Raw genomic sequence first — 6,026 nt, 5'->3', positions numbered from 1 at the left:
TGACATTGTTTACTTGGATTTCAACAAGGCTTTTGATAAGGCCCTGCATGGGAGACTGAAAGCAAAAATATGAAACCATGGGATCCAAGAAAATTTGGCTAATTGGATCTAGAATTGGCTGTGTGGCAGGAAGCAAAGAGTGATAGTTGAGGGGTGTTTTCATGGCTGGAAGACTGTCCAGTTGGGTCCCACATGGATCGGTATTGGGGTCTTTGCTATTTTGTGGTATATGTAAATGAATTAGACTAGAATGTAAAAGGATTGATCAGTAAATTTGCAGATGATACAAGAATTAGTGTGATGGTAAATAGTGAGGAGGATAGCATAAGATTACAGGAGGATGTTGTTGGGCTGATCAGTGGCAATGGCAATGGAATTCAATCTGAATTAATGTGAGGTGATGATGCAGTTGGGCAAGGCAAACAAGGCAAGGAAATACATGATGAACGGTCAGACCCTGGGACTGAGGATCAAATAGGGACCTTAATGTGTAAGTCCACTGGTCCCTTAAGGTAGTGGAAGGGTAGATAAAGTGGTGAAGAAGGCTGACTGGATACTTGTCTTTATTAGCTGAGGCATAGAGTTTAAGAGCAGAGAAGTTATGATCAAACCGTATAAAATATTGGTGAGGCCATAGATATTGTGTGCAGTTCTGTTATCTATGTTATGGGAGAGATGTGATTGGTCCGGAGAGGGTGCAGAGGTGATTTACCAGGATGTTGCTTGGGTGGAGGATTTTAGTTCTGAAGAGAGATTGGATAGCCTGGGGTTGTTTTCCTTGGAGCCGAGTTCACAGAGGGGAACGTGATTAAGATCGTAAAATTATGAGGGGCACTGATATGGTAGACAGTAAGGAAAAATGACACTCTGCTCCATCTCCATCATACTCAAGGTGGAATGTTGCACAAAAAAAGCTGCAACTATCCATAGTGTCACTTGACTCCTAGCAGTCAACTGGATTGGCAGAGCTTGTTACCACCAGCCTGGGTCCTTTGACCACCAAATTGTCAAATAAGTAATTTTAAGACAGCCCCATTCCTCCCTGCTGCAGAGGGATAATGTACAATGTTTAAAAACCTTGATATTAATGCTCAGAATATTTGGGAATAATCAGAATTGATTAACATTGACTCCAAAATGTTTCCGCCCGGTTTCGAACCGGGGACCTTTCGCGTGTGAGGCGAACGTGATAACCACTACACTACGGAAACTGTGATGGACTAATCCTCGCTGACAGTCATTTTGTTAAGTTGCTTAGATTCGGCTTTTGTTTATTGCTGATATGTTTTTGATCGTTGGTTTCAATTTATTGATGAGTTAAATTGAGGCCCTCACAGATAAAATCTCCATGTTTTATCTAAAACCGAATAACGACAGCAGTTTCGCAATTTAAATGAAAAGGACTGAGTGGGCTTTTCAGCGAACATTTAGAGTCTCAGACCATTACTCATTCTGTCTTTCCTCACCTGTCCCCACTCACTGAATTCATTTGAAACCATTACAAAACACTGAATTAAAATTGTTTTCCCGACTGCTATCCGCCCGCTGAGAAGGAAAACTGTTTCCGCCCGGTTTCGAACCGGGGACCTTTCGCGTGTTAGGCGAACGTGATAACCACTACACTACGGAAACCACATGGTTAGCAGCTTCTGGTATCTTCAATTCGATCCAATCTACAGCTGGTAGTCCCAGGTTCGTCACTGTGACCCCGTGACCGGAAAGCCGGGGCTCGAGCCTTTTTTTCTAACGGTCGCTGCAAGTGGTGCTTAACGGCTGGAGAGCATTGTCCTGTTACATATCTCCGATTCCCGGGCTCACGAATCTTTCCACTTGACACTACAGTCTTTGCTTCTGGGATGCATAGTCGTTATCGATTCCCATTTTCTCTACCAATTACATTTGTTTGTTTTTATAAATGGTATCTCAACAGAATTATTCAGGTGTAAATTCCACCTGCCGCTGTGGTATTACTTTCCCCATTGTGTGTGAGCTTTCTTTGGGAAGGCGGTTTTCCCCCTCACTGAGTCCAGAAGCAGGAGTGAGAGAGGAGTGCAGAGCCTGCGGGTCCGCATGTCAGCATCGAATTATATATGAACAGCGGCGGAATCAGGGGCGTAATACCGGACAAGGAAGCCTATTAAAGTTAGCAGGAGAGAAGTTACCCTCAGAAACCTTTTCAGTTTTATGGTCACCCCGTCATACTAGGTTGGTGATGAGTAATCGCTATCCATTGTAAAAATGTTAAATCGTCAGTTGTATCTGTTTATTTAAGTTGTTGTTTACCAGTTAAATCAGTGTATTTTACAGCGTAGAATCGGTCACTTTGCCCCTTACACCAGCGTTGGCCCATTGAAAGAGCTCTGCACGCTGTCCCGCATTTTTGGGACATCTACAGGGGTGTCTTTTCCGAGTGTTAACGTCGCTCGTCGACGTTTTGTAAACCTCTGCTAGCGAACCGCTGGTGTTAACTGAGGACGTAACTAAATGTCGTACAGAGAAGAGCTAAAAGTTCAAAATTCACCCGTAAGGATGGTCACCACACTTGAGACATAGAACTTGAGAGCCGTTCTGGTTAATTATCGAGCACTTTACATCATTTGATGTGCCTAATGTTGCAATACCTACCACCATTACGTACACACATTTCTACTAAACAATAATAATAACCAATTAATTTTTTTTTAAATAATGCTCACCGCCAATTAAGATCTACTGCGCAGATGCCACAGTCAATAAGTCCTCAAACAAAATACCACACGCTGGTACTATCGGGTAGGTGTTTGACATTCATGACCAAAGGCCAGACAGGTAATACCATCCATGTTACCTGTTATTAAAAAAATGTAAGAGTCCAAGTATCAGGGAGATGGTAAGTCTTGATACATCTTCTGTGAAAGATTAAGTAATTGTATTCCAAGGAATAACATACAACCCAACCAGTCCGTAGGATAATGTATCACAACTTCATTCGTTGCCATCCTTTAACTTGTTAATTCAATAATGACAGATTCAGCATAAATTATCATGTCATTAGTTTCGTTACTAGTTGTACAGTCGGCATCATCAGTCGATGATGTATAAGGTTTCTGACTTAATGGTGTTATAAGTAACCATAGGGTGAACTGCCTAAACAGTCTCTTCTGTAATAGGTTTGCCTTCCTCTCCTAGTCTAACTGGCCCCACTAGACTGACTTCCGGGCCCAGGTCTGTGTAGGAAATATATAAAAATCTCTTGGTCTCTCATCTATTTCCTCAGTGTGTGTGGAAACGGACTTCTCAGCATTGGTGACAATAGAAGCATTTTGCACAGGCCGCTGTAACAAACGCGTCTGTGGGGAGGTTTTTTTTTCCAGGATGCATCCCAACCGTACTGATGTGAGTCATTTAGATACTCCATTTCATCGCTCTGGGGGTTTGACACCTAAATGTCCTGATTCATGCAGATGTACAGCCATCTCATGATAGTTCTTACAATGCCTTTTGACCAGCCAGTGGCAAGGCCACTGCTGTTTCTGGTCGGGCCAGCAAGGTGGCATGACTAACACTGTGGCAGACAAAATCACAGTAAAAGTGACTAATTTGGCTCAAATAGTTATTAATATCTTGTTACAACTATGAGATTTTAAAGTTCATTATGATTTGGAATTGTATCTTTAAATTTAGGATAAACAAAAGGGTTCATGTGACCTGTTCTGGAGTCTACTTGTCAGACTTAAATTCAGGTTACAGGTTTCCTTACAAATCAGTGTGTATCACAGACATGGTATTGTTCTGTGAGGTTGTCAACAAGTAAAGAATTCTTGACTTTGCAGTCTACAAAGGGTAGATGTGAAAGTGTCTGGTCAAAGAGTTGCATCCTGTAGGTTTCAGTGGATTCTGGAAGATTTGTTTTGGCACTGCTGGAGAAGTAAAATAATCTGACCAGGGTTTACTACTAGTGTTGGATTTAAACAACTCCAAAAACTGAGCACCACATTGTAAGTGGTCGCTGAAAGCATCTACTTGATGAAAGGGGACATGGAAAGGTTGGGAGCTGGCCATTATAGACTACTTGTAAAAAGGGCTGTATTTCCATGGAGAGTGCATTTGGTTTTAAAAATACATGAGGGATGTTACTTTATGTAGTTTAAAATATAAATTGTTTACAAAAAGAACATACTATTTAGTCCATTGGGCTTTTAACCATTTGTTACAGGAAAAACTTTAATCATGATGTACTATTCTTTCAGCTATTACCTGGAAGTTCAAATTTATTTTTGTTCTTAAAAAGTTATTGATCTTTACACAGGTCATAAAACATTGTGATTCTGCACCAATCAGTATACAATGTACAAAGCAAATAGTATTTTCTGTTACAATTGCTGCAGATTTGTAGTTTATTATTCATGGTCCAGTATTGGACTTCATTTAAAAAATGTTGTTGTAGAATCTTTGTGAACTATTTGAAAAATTGATTGATTGTTTATAATTATTTGTTTGTTTAGTTTTATAGGAATATTCCCATTTCAAAAACAATCCTCTCATTTGTTCCATTTACACAATAATCAGCTTAGTTTACTTTTGAAAGAGAAATAAGCTTTGCAGAGATTGTCCTTAGGAAATTAAATGCACCTGACAAACTTCTTGATGGATTGAGACCTAAATAATATCCGTGAGGAGTGGATTTCATGAGGCCCATGCTCTTTTCTCATGTAAGCTTTACTTCTCGGTTTTATTCCCCGTTCTCTACACCTGTGCTGAAAACATGAACTTCAGATCCAAAAGTCCAATAATGCTGTGGTACATTTCTTAAATACTCATTCTTAATTTTTTAAAGAGTGTTTGCAGGTTATTTGATTGTGGAGGGCAGGCATCACTGAATTTCACGTGCACACCTTGTTCCAATATGCTTAACTTCAAACTTATTTGCATTCCAATGGACCTGCCATTCCTTAGTACAAAAGGGAAAAAATGCAAGACTACAGAAAGAGCCGGAGATTGGGACTAACAGGATGGTTCAAAGAGCAAGCAAGAGCATGATCGTTCATGGTCTCATTTTGTGCTGTAAATTTGACGATAAGAACGAGATAACATTTTCAAATGTATACATCATTGTGTCAATATATGTTGGCATGAATCATGATTATCAACATGACCAATACAGTAACAGAGTATAGAGTGAACTTTAATCTGGAATGGTTAAATAAGAGTTTTATTCTCTGAGTCAATGTAAATTGTTCAAATTTAAAGATAACATCAAATCAAGAGGGTAATTGGAATCAAAGGAGGTTGCTAGAAATTAGAATGCATTAAACAAAATATGAGTGAGTAGACAATGGCAAATAAAACTAACAGAGAAAATGTTAATTGCTGAAAACAAAAATAAAAAGTGAAAGCTTTGCACAATATTCTCAGGGGAACTAGGGATGGGCAATAAAAACAGACTTTGCTAATACCACCTGTGCATGAAGATTTTTTCATAACATCGTTTCTGTGAAAGGTGTGGGAATGGCTCAAAGATTAAAGTTATAGGAGCTTAAGCTATTGAGTGTATTTGATGCTTAACATGTACAAGCAATGGAAAACAGCAAATAAATATATTAGCATGTTGAACTGCAAGCCAGAAATGCGGAATAAAGGACGAGAGATTTGTGACTAAATTGTAGTGTTCTGATTAGATCACATCTTGTATACAGTTTCCTGTTACGAAACAAGGGAGACATTCAAGTGCAGGAAGCAGTGTGGAGAAAGAAGACCAAGAGAATGAACTTTAGTGTCAGTGTCTGAATTGTACAGAAAATGACTGGAGAATTTGGCTTTCTAGCCTGATCAGGAAACCTGGGGTTGATCCTGGGTTATGCGTATTACTGGCTAGGCCAGAATTTATTGCCCATCTCCCATGCTTGAGATGTTTGTGACGAGCTACCTTCTTGAACTTGGGATGTAGATGCACCCACAATTCTGTTAATTGACGCCATGACGTTGAAGGAATGGCGACATAGTACCAAGTTAGGATGTTGTGGCTTCGATGGGAACTTGATTTGATT

At 39.7% G+C, this 6,026-nt stretch overlaps 2 non-coding genes across 2 annotated transcripts; both read right to left on the bottom strand.

The window, feature by feature from the left end:
- Positions 1–1,138: 1,138 nt before the first annotated feature.
- trnav-cac lies at positions 1,139–1,211 on the bottom strand. Its single transcript has one exon. It is a non-coding gene; the product is annotated as a tRNA-Val (tRNA).
- A 348-nt stretch (positions 1,212–1,559) lies between these two features.
- trnav-aac lies at positions 1,560–1,632 on the bottom strand. Its single transcript has one exon. It is a non-coding gene; the product is annotated as a tRNA-Val (tRNA).
- Positions 1,633–6,026: the final 4,394 nt, after the last annotated feature.

Source organism: Rhincodon typus, chromosome 12 (assembly GCF_021869965.1).
Source record: "Rhincodon typus isolate 14 chromosome 12, sRhiTyp1.1, whole genome shotgun sequence".
Lineage (NCBI taxonomy): Eukaryota > Metazoa > Chordata > Chondrichthyes > Orectolobiformes > Rhincodontidae > Rhincodon > Rhincodon typus.
The sequence above is the reverse complement of the archived record's forward strand: the minus strand, read 5'-3'. Positions and strand labels throughout refer to the sequence as shown.